This window comes from Triticum dicoccoides, chromosome 7B (assembly GCF_002162155.2).
Source record: "Triticum dicoccoides isolate Atlit2015 ecotype Zavitan chromosome 7B, WEW_v2.0, whole genome shotgun sequence".
NCBI lineage: Eukaryota > Viridiplantae > Streptophyta > Magnoliopsida > Poales > Poaceae > Triticum > Triticum dicoccoides.
Window position 1 is genome coordinate 8662832 of NC_041393.1, and position 16032 is coordinate 8678863.

Genomic DNA, 16032 nt, shown 5'->3' on the forward strand with positions numbered 1-16032 from the left:
TCTTCATTTGTAAATATGACTGTTGGTGCTGCCGATGATGTAAGCTACTTTTCTTGCTTCAAGAATAATAGAAACATCATTTACATCACACTCACATTTTAAGTTGCTCATGTCATTTCAGGCTAGCCATCGGCTTGGAACTGATGAGAAACAACCGCTATTGCCAACTTGAAACATATGCTTTTTAGGTATGAATGACTTACCTCTCCTCCTCTCGCGTCTGGTGAGGCAATTCGTCCCTGGTTCGTGCCTCTCCTCCTCTCGCGTTTGGTGAGGCAATTCGTCCCCGATTCCCTCTCCTCTCGCCTCTGACTTTATGTTGCTCGTCCCCGCTCGATTCATCCATTTAGATTAGAAGAATCGCGTCCGATTTTTCATTTTGCTCATTCTCGATTCATCTATCTTGAAGTGCGCTTGATTCGACTGGTTTCGCTCGTCCTAGATTCGCCCGTTTAGATAGAGAATCGCGTCTAGTTTGATTTACTCATCCTCCTCGTCACTTTAGAGTCGCTTGTGATATGATTTTGCTTGTTCTTGCTGTAGCCCTGATGCTCTCGCGTGTTTTTGGCGACGTCTCGTCGGGGGTCTCCGTCCCTGTGACTCTGGGAGGAAGCGGGCGAGCGAGCGAGCGGTCAGTCGGTCTGGTTTGCGAACTAAAGTCTGTTTGAGAAACTTCTGTTCCTGCGTTTCGTGTTCACGGTGGAGCGATGGTTCCTTCTTTACTTGTGTGTGTGCTTTTGTTATCTGACGATCCTGCGTTTCATGTTCGTGTCGGGGCGAAGGTTGCAGGAACGATCGGTTCTTGGTTCGGAAATTGGAGCAGTGTTAAATCGTTCCCTCTATTCCATCACCTGCATTGTTTGTCGGTTATTTTCATATCTCAAATGCATGCGCTTGATACTCTGGTTGCCCTCTGTCGATTTTTGTTCTACCGACAGGCGTGTGTGCTCCCATCCTAGATGTAGAGAATCATGTTCTTGCCTATTACGGTTGTTCTGATGTTGTTCTTTTCAATTGTTTATTGTTATCATGCTTTGCTTATGTCTCCATATGGCATGATTGATTGATTGTTGTTTGTTATTTGATTGATTGGCTTGAGATGGATTGTTGTTTGTTGTTTGATTGATTGGCTTGAGATGGATTGTTGTTTGTTGTTTGATCGATTGCCTTCAGATGGATTGTTGTTTGTTGTTTGATTGATTTCCTTGAGATGGATTGTTGATTGTTGTTTGGTTGATTTCCTTGAGATGGATTGTTTTGTTTGTTGTTTGATTGATTGCCTTGAGATGGATTGTTGTTTGTTGTTTGATTGATTGCCTTGAGAATGTACAAACCATGTAGGATGATTGATTGTTGTTTGTTGCCTTGAGATAATACATGTTTATATGACACGATTGATTGTTGTCTGTTCATGGTTATTACAATTGATTGATTGGTATCTAATTTTGGTATTGGTAGTTCCTGATCATAGGTAACAGACTTGGCGCTATTATTTTTTCTGAACTTTTTTGTGATTATTATGCCTTCACATTGCACTGCTCCCAGATCCATATCGACATGCCCACGCTGTCTGACGAGGATAAAGATGTAAGAAACTCCTCCCAAGAATCTCTCTTGCTCCTTGTATTAACTTGGCGACTAGACTTTACATGTTTTTTTTCGTGAAACTGGAGCTCCTTGTTGTAACCCATTATATGACTTTATGATCATGCGCCACTTCCAGGTTATGAAAAAATGGGGTGCTCCAAACAAGATTGACTTCCTCTCTTTCTTATACAAGGCATGCAGGAGATGTGCGGCAAGTAAGTAACTCTATGTCGATATTTAGAGCGTACTACTTCATAATGCCATCTTTCCCAACAGATTGAAATTTTTTATATTGATATTTTGTTGAATATCACATGTTTTTTGCGCTTCATACTTTGGAAAATATTCCTAATGTTGATAGTAATTAACATGTATTTTTGTCTATTGAGTACTACTTTGTTCGTTCGTATTTCAGAAGTCTGCTTTGCACAAGTGCAACATGGGTGGAAAACCTATTGTTGTTACTTGTGTTGTGAACAGTATGACGGACAACCTAAGGCCTACTCGTGCAGATGCAACTGATGTGGCAAATGTCGTACTGGATGGTTAGTTTTTGCCTCTTGCAGATATCTTATACTTTGGTGATCCTGTACAGCTGCTCATTACTACACCCAAACAAACTATAACTGCACAAGCTGTAACATGAATCACAATTGTTTTGTTCAGGTAGTGCTGCCATTCTCCTTGGTGCAGAGACTCTCCGTGGGTTGTATCCAGGTGAGACTATTTCAACGGCAGGTAGAAATTTGTGCTGAGGTGAACTTTCTTTTGGAGGTCTATATGTTCTCTTGATAAACACAGGCCTGTTTGGGAGGGCATTTGTTGATAGGTTCCCTTTTGTAGTTCAAATCAGACTTCAATACTAATAAAATGTTATAGATAAATACTATTCTTCCGAACGGCCCCTAAATGTGTTCTCAACAAGTATATCCTTGGCACTCTAATGGAATCTAATGGAAATTCACTCCTTCCTGCCTTTTCTCTCTTCATAGTAGGTGATATATTTTCATGAATTGTTTCACAGGATGAGAAGGTCTTAAACCATGATTTGTACTTCAAGCGAACCATGAAATACGTGGGAGAACCCATGATCCACTTGGAGTCTATTGCTTCCTCTGTAGTGCGTATTTTGTTTCTTTTCATTTTCCAACCTTTTGTTAGTTTTTACAGGGGAACAATTTCTATCTTCCATTGATTGAATATCAGTCTATGACACTTAAGTCTGAAAATAGTTCACTACCTATTTGCTAGGTGCGGGATGCTATTAAAGCTAAGGCTTCGACCATCATTTGCTTCACCTCATCTGGATAGGAGAAAAAGCGTATTTCTTCTTATAGGCGCTTCACCCCATCTTGTAGTTTAATAGAAATTGATTCATATATTATGCCATATCGCGTATCTGCAGGCTAATTGCCAAGTACAGGCCCACCATGCCATTCTGTAGGACCTTGAGAAGAGGTGTCTAGAGGGGGGGTGATTAGACACTAAGTACCAAAGTTGCAGTTTTTAGCCTTTTTAATATTTAAGTGAAATTTAGGCACAAGTTTAACATTCACAACACATAGCAAGCAAGCATGCAAAGAGTATATGAGCAGCGGAAAGTAAAGCACGCAACTTGCAAGAATGTAAAGGGAAGGGTTTGGAGGATTCAAACGCAATTGGAGACACGGATGTTTTTGGCGTGGTTCTGATAGGTGGTGCTATCGTACATCCACGTTGATGGAGACTTCAACCCACGAAGGGTAACGGCTGCGCGAGTCCATAGAGGGCTCCACCCAAGAAGGGTCCACGAAGAAGCAACCTTGTCTATCCCACCATGGCCGTCGCCCACGAAGGACTTGCCTCACTAGCGGTAGATCTTCACGAAGTAGGCGATCTCCTTGCCCTTACAAACTCCTTGGTTCAACTCCATAATCTTGTCAGAGGCTCCCAAGTGACACCTAGCCAATCTAGGAGACACCACTCTCCAAGAAGTAACAAATGGTGCGTTGATGATGAACTCCTTGCTCTTGTGCTTCAAATGATAGTCTCCCCAACACTCAACTCTCTCTCATATGATTTGGATCTAGTGGAAAGAGGATTTGAGTGGAAAGCAACTTGGGGAAGGCTAGAGATCAAGATTCATATGGTAGGAATGGAATATCTTGGCCTCAACACATGAGTAGGTAGTTCTCTCTCAGAAATAGGATGCTGGAAGTGTAGGTTTAGTCTGATGGCTCTCTCCACGAATGAAGAGGAGGTGGAGGGGTATATATAGCCTCCACACAAAATCTAACCGTTACACACAATTTACCAAACTCGGTGGGACAGAACCAACAGACTCGGTCAGATCGATTTAGTAAACCTAGTGACCGTTAGGATTTTCGGTGGGACCAAAATGCAACTCGGTAGGACCGATATGGTTAGGGTTAGGGCATAACGTAATCTTGGTGAGACCGATTACACAAACTCGGTAGGACCGATTTTGGTAATTAGCTAACCAGAGAGTTGGTCAGGCAAACTCGGTTGGACCGATTATCAAACTCGGTGGGACCGATTTTGGTAATGAGTAAACCAGGAAGTTTGCATTGTAATCTCGGTAGTACCGATTGCTCAAACTCGGTAAGACCGATTTTGATAATGGGCATACACAGAGAGATTACAATCCCATCTCGGTGAGACCGAGATCCCTATCGGTGAGACCGATTTGCCTAGGGTTTGTGGCAGTGGCTAAGACATCAAAACTCGGTGGCGCCGGATAGAAAAAATCAGTGGGGCCGAGTTTGACTTTAGGTTTAGGACATATGTGGAAGTGGGAAAGTAGTGGAGGGTTTTTTGAGCATATCACTAAGCACATGAAGCAAGAGGCTCATTAAGCAACACCTCATCCCTCCTTGATAGTATTGGCTTTTCCTATAGACTCAATGTGATCTTGGATCACTGAAATGTAAAATGAAGAGTCTTGAGCTTGAAGCTTGAGCCAATCCTTTGTCCTTAGCATCTTGAAGGAGTTCCCACATCCTTTAGTCCATGCCACTCCAATGTTGAACTTATCTGAAATATACTAGATAAAAGTGTTAGTCCAACAAGAGATATGTTGACATTAATTACCAAAACCACCTAGGGAGCACTTGTGCTTTAAATCTCCCCCTTTTTGGTAATTGATGACAACATACATCAAAGCTTTAGATAAGGATATAAAGAGTAGCAAGTAAAGTTTTGGAAAGACATGTAACAAGCATAGGCTCCCCCTACATGTATGCAATCATGTGAATATGAAATATAGAAGCACGTGAGAGCATAACCATGATAGAGCAGGCAATGTGTTACATGTATCTTGGCCAAATGTGTCAGAGCAAAGAAAATATTAAAGGAAATACCTTCATGCCCATGAGTCCTTCTTGCAAACAGTATGTACATCAGCAAGAATTCCTCATACACATGATTGTGATGCATATACTTACCTTGTAGTCTTGAGTTGGCTTAGGATGAAATGAACCTGCGTAAACAAGGTTAGATAACATAGATACATCTACTAGCCAGAGCAAACAGAAGAAACCACAAGAATACCAAGACTGGGATGACATGTAGAGAGTGAGTACTAAGTACTACAGTTTATTAGACATGTCCCCAAGAGTAAAGATATGCAATGAATTTAAATGATTTCTTTCCCTTAGATGTCTTGCTCCCCCTGAATCTAGCATGGGATACTGGGAGAAGATAGGGAACAGAAAATCAGAGCTGAAAGATATAAAGAACAGAGCTAATGCAAGCTAATGCAAATAAGCACATATGAACATGTCTTTCCCCTCAAGAAGACATGTGGCATCTCTCCTCTTGAACACCAAGCATCTAGGATCCTTGAGAAATACTTTCTACTAGTATTCTCTCCCCCTGGAGATCTCTCTCTCTCCCCTTGAAGGATCTCTCTCTCCCTCTGAGATGTGATCTCTCTCTTTAAATGATAAGCTTTGATGTGATCTCTCTCTCCCCCTTTGACATCAATTTCCAAGAAGGGCTTGATAAAGATGTAATCTCTCTCTCCCTTTGGAATTTGACGTGAATGAGTTTGATCCTTGAGTCACAACATAAAGCAATGATAAAAATGTGATGCTTGTAGAGGACAAGATTCATTGAGTGGAGCTGGACCAGAAGAAACACAGAATAAGTGGCAAACTGTTTTTCCTGTTGTGAAATCAGTGGCACCGAGTGGTATGCTTCGATGGTACCGAAAGTTTTCGGTTGGACCAAAAATAACAAATCGGTGTAACCGAGTTCATCGCAGGGAAAACACTTGTCACCTAAGCTCACTAGACTAAAAAGATCTCACAAAGATTTGCAAGGAATTTACTGAATGATATGCAAGGAATTGGATGCAGAAAATGCAGAGCAAACAGAAAGAAAAAGAAAGAAATCTAGATGAAGTTTTTTTTTGAAAAAGGGGAAACACATATGCAAGAGACAAATGCAAAAACACAGAAGAAAACACAAGGGAACTTTATCTAGAGATGGTCGGCGATGAAGTCACCTATGTTAGAGTATATTGACTTAGGAGTCAAGTGAGATCACTTGATCATAGGTCATACTCATCGTTTAAGCTCAAAATGGGGTTGCCATTTTTCATTTAAGCATCTTGATGTATTCATATCTTGTCGAGTTGCCTTAGCTCATGACTTGGAGTAAAGCTTCTCTAAGATGGAATAACATACCTTGGTTGGTGGTGTTGTCCATGTAGTTGAACTTGTGTGAGTTGCTCGAGGTTGATGTAGCTCATCAAGAATTTGGAGTACCACTTGGAATTTGATTCCATCTACCTACATGGGTTAGTTCTTGCAAGGAAGAGCACTTGTATATCCAAAAATGACTCTCATGAAGTTTAACATAGAATTTGTCAAAGGATATGTTTGAATGGTTTCGTGCTTCCTTGTCTTCAACCACCTTTGTGGAGACTTGGTGATGTAGAGATTGCTCAAGATATGAGTAGATTACAACCTCATGGAATTAGATTCCACCAAGTACCTACATGGGTTAGATAGCATGCAAGATACAAATATATCCAAGACATAAGATTTTCATCATAAGAGAAATATCAAGGATTAGTCATAAGCTCATGTCTTGCATGTATCCAATGGAGTTTCTACTCCAAGTTTGAAGCATCAATGATGTTCAATTCTCCTCTCAACCTGCAAAACACTTTCTCATCAAGAGGTTTAGTGAATATATCCGCTAATTGTTTTTCAGTGCGAACATGCTTAAGATCAATGTCACCCTTAGCAACATGATCTCGAATGAAATGATGACGAACTTCATTATGCTTAGTTCGAGAATGTTGCACAGGATTATGACCAATTTTGATAGCACTTTCATTGTCACAAAGCAATGGAACATGTTTCACATATATCCCATAATCTTTAAGAGTTTGGGTCATCCAAAGTAATTGAGCACAACATGAACCAGCGGCAATGTATTCCGCTTCGGCGGTGGATAAGGATACCGAGTTTTGTTTCTTGGAAGACCAAGACACAAGAGATCTACCAAGAAATTGACAAGTACCCGAAGTGGACTTTCTATCAACCTTGTCTCTGGCATAGTCCGAGTCGGAGTAGCCAACAAGATCGAAAGAGGCCCTCTTAGGATACCAAATGCCAAAATTTGGTGTATGGATTAAGTATCTCACTATCTTTTTCACAGCCTTAAGATGGCATTCTTTAGGAGCAGCTTGATATCGTGCACACATGCACACACTTAGCATAATATCGGGACGTGAAGCGCATAGATATAACAATGAACCAATCATAGAGTGATAAACCTTTTGATCAACCGGTTCACCATCTTTGGTCAAATCAAGATGGCCACTAGTAGGCATGGGTGTAGACATACCTTTGCATTCTTGCATATTGAACTTCTTGAATAAGTCCTTAGTGTACTTTGTTTGAGAGACAAAAGTACCTTCCTTAGTTTGCTTGATTTGCAACCCAAGAAAGAATTTGAGTTCACTCATCATTGACATCTCAAACTTCTCCGACATTAGCTTTCCAAACTTCTCACTAAAATGAGGGTTAGTTGAACCAAATATAATATCGTCAACATAGATTTGGCACACAAATAGTTCACCATTAACCCTTTTAGTAAAGAGTGTGGAATCAATTTTCCCAATTTCAAAGCCTTTTCAATAAGAAACTTGGTCAAGCATTTATACCATGCTCTAGGAGCTTGTTTAAGACCATAAAGAGCTTTGTGAAGTTTGTAAACATGATTGGGTTTCTTAGGATTGACAAAGCCGGGAGGTTGTTTAACATAAACTTCCTCCTCTATTTCACCATTTAGAAAAGCACTTTTAATGGAGGGTACAATGTGATATCATGGTGATTAGCATAGGCAAGTAAGATGCGAATGGACTCAAGTCTAGCAATGGGAGCATAAGTCTCACCATAGTCCATACCTTCGACTTGTGTGTAGCCTTGGGCGACGAGACGTGCTTTGTTGTGAACTACTTGTCCATCTTCATCTTGCTTGTTGCGAAACACCCATTTGGTACCGATGATGTTGTGGTTGTTGTCGGGCTTCTCAACCAATGTCCAAACTTGGTTCCTCTCAAAGTTGTGTAGCTCTTCATGCATATCATTTATCCAATCCGGATCTTACAATGCTTCTTCAACCTTCATAGGTTCAATGCTAGAGATGAAAGAATAGTTTTCACAAAATTTAGCTAAACGAGTTTTAGAGCGAGTGATTCTCCCGGTTTGAATATCATTGTAGATTTGCTCGACGGGATGGTCTTTAGCAATTCTTGCTCGAACTCGTGAAAGATTTTGCTTGGATCTTCGTTGAACATCTTCTTCATCTTGTTCTTCTTCTTGGCCTTCTTCATTGTTGGCGTTGTCGTTCTCTTGTCGTGGTGGAGAAGGAGGTTGTTGACGTTCAGCTTGATGCACTTCCTCATTTCCTTCATCTTGGTGTGTCCCACTTGTGGATGCTTCCATATCAACTCTTGGTTCACCTTGTTGTGAAGTAGAAGCTTCCACTTGGATGGACGAGGTACTCTCCTTCACCTCCGTTGGATGAACCTTGCCAATAGACAAGTCTTGGATTGCTTCCGAAGGATCTTTGTCTCCTACATCAATTGGCAGTTGCTCTACTTGCGAGCCGTTAGATTCATCAAACTTCACATCTACCGTCTCTTCAACTTTTCAGGTGAAATTGTTGTAGACACGGTATGTGTGAGAGTTTGAGCCATAACCTAGTAGGAAACCTTCATGAGACTTAGGAGCAAATTTAGAACGACGATGCTTATCAAGAATGTAGAACTTTGAGCCGAATACTCGAAAGTATCCAACTTGGGGTTTGTTACCGGTGAGGAGCTCGTATGCCGTCTTGCCGAGTAGCTTGTGAAGATACAAGCGATTTGTTGCATGACAAGTTGTCTCAACCGCTTCTGCCCAAAAGTGCTTCGGCGTCTTGTACTCATCAAGCATCGTTCTCGCCATTTCGATGAGCGTCCGGTTCTTCCTCTCAACAACTCCATTTTGTTGAGATGTGTACGTAGCCGAGAACTCGTGTGAAATCCCTTCTTCATCAAGAAAGGTTTCCAAATTTGCGTTCTTGAACTCCGTTTTGTTGTCGCTGCGAACCTTCTTGATCTTTACTTCAAACTGATTTTGGGCCTTGCTAGCGAAGTTTTTGAAGATCTTCTGAACCTGCGATTTATCATCGAGAAAGAACACCCAGGTAAAGAATTTCCACCGAGACTCTTGTAAGAGTTGGGACCAAAGAGATCCATGTGAAGTAGCTCGAGTGGCCTCTTTGTGGTCATGATGTTCTTCACGGGATGCCTTCCTCCAACCTGTTTACCTGCCTGACAAGCACTGCAAAGTCTATCCTTATCAAATATGACATCATTAACTCCAAGGATATGATTTCCCTTAATAAGCTTGTCAAGGTTTCTCATGCCAACGTGACCTAGTTGTCTATGCCATAACCAACCTTTTGAGGATTTAGCAATGAAGCAAGTTTTAGGTTGGGCCTTTTTAGTGAAATCAACAATGTAAAGATCACCTCTACGTATACCAGTAAAGACCATTTTATGATTGTCTCAACGAAACACTTGGCAATCAACTTCAGTAAATAGGACATTGAAACCAAAGTCAGCAAGTCTAGATACTGAAAGTAAGTTGTATCCAAGAGATTCAACGAGCATGACATTTTGCATGGAGCTATCATGTGAGATGGCCACCTTAACGAGGCCAACCACCTTACCCTTTGAGTTGTCACCGAAAGTGACATACTTTCGAGGACTATCATTATCAGCAAGCTCACGAAACATGTCTTTATCTCCGGTCATGTGATCGGTACATCCACTGTCAAGGACCCATTCCTTTCCTCCTGACATATATCCCCGAAGATTTGCCATAAGACCAAAATGTGTCATTGCATCATCAAGATCGAAGTCACTATCATCATCCTCATCATAGTATCCATGTTCAACATCATCATGTGGTGGATCAAATCCTAGAGAGGGTGATTCGTTAGAGTGATTTCGACAATGATCTTGTCTATGAATTTTTATAGCTTCGGAAATAATATCATTAATAATACCAACATTTCCTTTGGCACGCATAAGATTTGTAAGCTCAAATAGACGATCACCAAACATAGGATCACTAGTATTCATCTTACTCAAGGCAATAGACTTATGAAGAATTTCATCAAGATTTTTCAAAGAATAATCAGGAAATCGTTCCTCAAGAAATTTCCATATAGTGTAGGCACACTCAAGAGTAGGCAGTTTTATAATCAAGTTTCTGGGCAAGCCTCTAGTGATAAGATTAACAGTTCTAACATTCCTAATCATGTCAATAGACTCATCAAGGGTAGGATGCATAGGATCAACACAAGGTGCACAAGGACTAGCAATGTACTTGTTCAAATGATATTGATTGAAAATTACAAGCATCTCATTTTTTCACTCATGAAAATATTCTCCATCAAGAATAGGCACTCTATATCTAAGACTCCCCAAAGTAGACTCATCCATCTTCCTCCAATGGTGATTAAACCAAAGCAATGGAGACCAATGCTCTGATACCACTTGTAGGACCTTGAGAAGAGGTGTCTAGAGGGGGGGGTGATTAGACACTAAGTACCAAAGTTGCAGTTTTTAGCCTTTTTAATATTTAAGTGAAATTTAGGCACAAGTTTAACATTCACAACACATAGCAAGCAAGCATGCAAAGAGTATATGAGCAGCAGAAAGTAAAGCATGCAACTTGCAATAATGTAAAGGGAAGGGTTTGGAGGATTCAAACGCAATTGGAGACACTGATGTTTTTGGCGTGGTTCCGATAGGTGGTGCTATCGTACATCCACGTTGATGGAGACTTCAACCCACGAAGGGTAACGGCTGCGCGAGTCCACGGAGGGCTCCACCCAAGAAGGGTCCACGAAGAAGCAACCTTGTCTATCCCACCATGGCCGTCGCCCACGAAGGACTTGCATCACTAGCGGTAGATCTTCACGAAGTAGGCAATCTCCTTGCCCTTACAAACTCCTTGGTTCAACTCCACAATCTTGTCGGAGGCTCCCAAGTGACACCTAGCCAATCTAGGAGACACCACTCTCCAAAAAGTAACAAATGGTGCGTTGATGATGAACTCCTTGCTCTTGTGCTTCAAATGATAGTCTCCCCAACACTCAACTCTCTCTCATATGATTTGGATCTGGTGGAAAGAGGATTTGAGTGGAAAGCAACTTGGGGAAGGCTAGAGATCAAGATTCATATGGTAGGAATGGAATATCTTGGCCTCAACACATGAGTAGGTAGTTCTCTCTCAGAAATAGGATGCTGGAAGTGTAGGTTTAGTCTGATGGCTCTCTCCACGAATGAAGAGGAGGTGGAAGGGTATATATAGCCTCCACACAAAATCTAACCGTTACACACAATTTACCAAACTCGGTGGGACTGAACCAACAGACTCGGTCGGACCGATTTAGTAAACCTAGTGACCGTTAGGATTTTCGGTGGGACCGAAATACAACTTGGTAGGACCGATATGGTTAGGGTTAGGGCATAACGTAATCTCTGTGAGACCGATTACACAAACTCGGTAGGACCGATTTTGGTAATTAGCTAACCAGAGATTTGGTCAGGCAAACTCGGTTGGACCGATTATCAAACTCGGTGGGACCGATTTTGGTAATGAGTCAACCAGGAAGTTTGCATTGTAATCTCGGTAGTACCGATTGCTCAAACTCGGTAAGACCGATTTTGATAATGGGCATACACAGAGAGATCACAATCCCATCTTAGTGAGACCGAGATCCCTATCGGTGAGACCGATTTGCCTAGGGTTTGTGGCAGTGGCTAAGACATCAAAACTCGGTGGCGCCGGATAGAAAAAATCAGTGGGGCCACGTTTGACTTTAGGTTTAGGACATATGTGGAAGTGGGAAAGTAGTGGAGGGTTTGTGGAGCATATCACTAAGCACATGAAGCAAGAGGCTCATTAAGCAACACCTCATCCCTCCTTGATAGTATTGGCTTTTCCTATAGACTCAATGTGATCTTGGATCACTGAAATGTAAAATGAAGAGTCTTGAGCTTGAAGCTTGAGCCAATCCTTTGTCCTTAGCATCTTGAAGGAGTTCCCACGTCCTTTAGTCCATGCCACTCCAATATTGAACTTATCTGAAATATACTAGGTAAAAGTGTTAGTCCAACAAGAGATATGTTGACATTAATTACCAAAACCACCTAGGGAGCACTTGGCTTTCACATTCCTCATCTAAAAACAAATCAATTGAAGTGGAGCTTCACAAGCGCATTTGAAGTATGTGAACATCTTGTTTCCTTGTAACCTTTTTAGTGTGGTGTTCAACTAGACTCACTAATTAACATGTATTACCACGTATCTAATACATCCATATCTAGACAAATCTAAGACAAGTAATTTGGGATGGAGGGTGTACTATAGAATTTTGCCCGATAAGAAACAATACTGCTTATGTTGGACCAAGACTTGTCTCTCGTGTTTGGCAGTGTGCCACTGTTATAACTCATATTTGTTGCATTATCTTCCTGCAGGCAAGACAATCACTCATAGTTAGAGGTCTCTTTCCCATGCTTGCCGATCCACGTCACCCGGTGAGTTAACCTGCCTTTCATCTGTTGGCTACATTAACCATTCTTTGGTGGTTCTTTTCAATTTTAGAATACATGACCCATTATGTATAATATGAAAAATAGGAACTAGCTATAAATACCAACGTCCTTGTTCTGAACATAAAGGGAATAATGGCAGTTGGTGTTAGTGCATATTCCCAATATGTGAAAAGTGGATGCTTTACACACACGAGGCCAGTGAATTAATTCTGCTTTTAGGGTTTTTGCTTGCATCATCATGTTCTACTTACAAATGGAATAAACACTAGACTGTTGTTCACTTTCGAACTGTTGGCAAGTCATCATAAGCTTGGTTAATCAGTACATTATTTCCAACTTGACTAGTGGTAGGCTGGTGTGTTTATTCTGTATGATATAAATGCAATACGTGAGTATAGCTGGCGTGCACCAGTGAGGCTGATGTTTGGAGGTTTCATCTTGCATCCACCTTGAATTATTTGGTAGCTAGAATTCCTTGATTTGGACCCAACAAGTAAGAAGCTTGGTTTGCCTGGTGGTTTGTACTGACATTGTTTCTCTGCCCTGCAGGCTGAATCTACTAGCACTAGAAATGAATCAGTGTTGAAGGTTGCTCTTCACCACGGTAAAGCATCCGATGTGATCAAGTCGCATGGCTTACCTTAGCCAGAATTTCTATAAGAATGTTGCTCATGTTACAAGCCTTGCTTTCTCTAGTAAGTAGAACAAGAATACATTAACATTTCTTTTATGTCCGTATGCGTACACTCATAATATTTGAATTACAAACCGAATTCTAAATAAATAAGCATGTGTCTCTGTTTCTACAAACTTGTGGGTATTGATGAAGATAATCACTTAATAAGCCTCTAACTAGCTTCCTATTTTCAGGAACGAAGATCTGGATCACCCTCGCCCCTCTAGAGAAAATAGTTTACTCATTCAAGTTCTGGAAATTCTTTAAGCTTTTTGAGTTTACTTCGGTCTTGCATGTATTAGCTTTCTGTTTGTGCCCCTATCTATGCATGTTTCTTGTCTGCAAGTGCTCCATTCTCTGTGTGTGTGACTGTGTGTGGCTTGACTCTGTGTGTGTGGCTTGACCGTGTGTGTGTGCGGCTTGACTATGTGTGTGACTGTGTGTGGCTTCACTGTGTGTGTGCTTGACTCTCTGTTTGTGTGACTCTGTGTGTGCTTGACTCTATGTGTGTGAATGTTGCATTTGCTTGATGGTGTGGCTTGTATGCTTGAATGATGATTGGTGTGGTTTAACACTGCCTTTGCCGGTCCCAAGCCCGGATGTGAAAATGTGGAGGGAGCTGCATTTACCTCCTTTGTATTATATATATATATATATATATATATATATATATATATATATATATATATATATATATACCTCTATATCTATATGTATATCTATATCTATACCTCTATACCTACTAATAAAGCAGATATTGCTTCTGCCCGTACGTCACAAAAATCGCCGCCCGAAGTTGCTAGAAATTACCCGCTATGCCACCTGTAAGTGAAGAAAACGATTCGATTTTTCTTTTCAAAGTCACCGTCGTTCCCAGAGTTTGTATACAGTTAATATCCAACAACTAGCAGTGACGCAGTAGCAGCGCGGTGGCTCGATGCATTGTCTTCTGCCCTGTAGACCAGGGTTTGAACCCCAGCTTCTACCAATATTTTCCTCCACCTTTTTCTCATGACTTATTCCCACCTACTTTAGGCCTACATGGGCCAGCCAGCGGACTTAATGCCCTGTTTTTTTTTCTTTTTTCTGGTCTTCTCTTTTCTCACTTCTGTTTTTGTTTTCTCCTTCTTTAAATCAATTTGAGATTTTCAAGTATTAAAAAGTTGTGAGTTTGAAAAAGCTGTTTGAGAAATTATAAAATGTGTGTGAATTCAAAAAAGTTCAGGAAATCATAAAATTTTCGTGGTTTCAAAAAATGTTACTGATTTTACAAAAATATTTGCAAATTATAAAAATAATTTGGAAAGAAATGTCGTTAAATAAAATCAAGTTCATGATCTTGATAAAATGATCGTGTATTCAAAACATATTTGTGAATCTGAGTCATCATGAAATCAAAAACTATTCATGCATTTCAATAAATGTTCGTCTAAAAAACAAATGTTTGTGAATTTAAAAAAATGTCTAAATTTAAAAAGAATGTTTGTCGATTCAAAAAACTCTTCCTATTCAGATGTATTTTATATCTAGGATTTGATTAATTTTGGAAATTCTTTATATGTCTTGGGGTTGGCGAGTAGTCCATGGTCGATGAGATTTGTTTTCAAAGTTCAAAACATTCCCTTGCGCGAGACAATGACAAGTGTGTCGTACAGTGACAAGCCCATTTTTTACCACGTTAATGCATTGCGATCACGTGGATATTGCATCCATCATCAACGAGAGTGAGAAGAAAGATAATTGGCAACATGGTGAGCCATCGTGTTAAAATAGAGGACATTCATATGTCGGATATTGACCAACGTGTAATTTTTTCTTCCGTTGCAACGCACGGGCATATTTGCTATTTGCTAGTCTTTCCCTACTAATAAAGCACTGAGTGCTTCTGGTCGTCCGTCGCATATTTTTGCGGAAAAATCCCTGTGCTTTCTGGTAATTGAGCCCGCAGTCCCTGTGTAAGTGGTTCTGAGAAAACGTTTCGTTTTTGCAAATTAACCCTGTATCTTGTAAGAATCCTGTCCGCGCTCCTTTGGTTATCTTATCCAGTAGCACAGGAAGGTGGAGCTCGCTGGCGGGCGACCGACAGGCAACGGCAGCGGATGCGTGGCCTGCCGGAGGAGAGGAAGCAGGAAACTGGCGGCTCGAGGCGAGGGCAGCAGGGGCCCACGGGGCGCCATGGCGGCCGCGGCGGCGGCCAACGGCGCCATCCCGTGGCGTAGATAGCAGAGGACGGAGGGGAAGCTGGCCAGCAGAGGTTGGCTCGCCGACCTGGGCGCGGCGCCATCTCGTGGTGGAGAAAGCATGGGACGAAGGGGAAACATACTCTAATGACGGATTATAACTCGATTGTGGCCACAACAAAATCACAGCCAGCTGAAGAAGAGCCGAACATCACAACCAGTCAAAGAAGAGGTGGATGGCTAGGCTAACCTGAACATTACAACCAGCCAAAAAAGAGGCAGGCATGGCCGGGCTGAGCCGCTGTAACCGAGAGGTCGGGGCAGAGGTCGAGGAGGATGAAGGATGGGTGGAGCCGGATGCTGCAGATTGTGGGCGCGTCGCACCGGGCAACTGTTGGTGGTGGCGGAGGGGGAGTAGGGGCAAGGCGCTGCGGGAAGTCACAGGAGGCAAG

General features: G+C 41.5%; 1 pseudogene; it reads left to right on the top strand.

Moving 5' to 3' along the window:
* The first annotated feature begins 15 nt into the window (after positions 1-15).
* Positions 16-13369, top strand: LOC119338497 (annotated as a pseudogene).
* The last annotated feature ends 2663 nt before the right edge of the window (positions 13370-16032 follow it).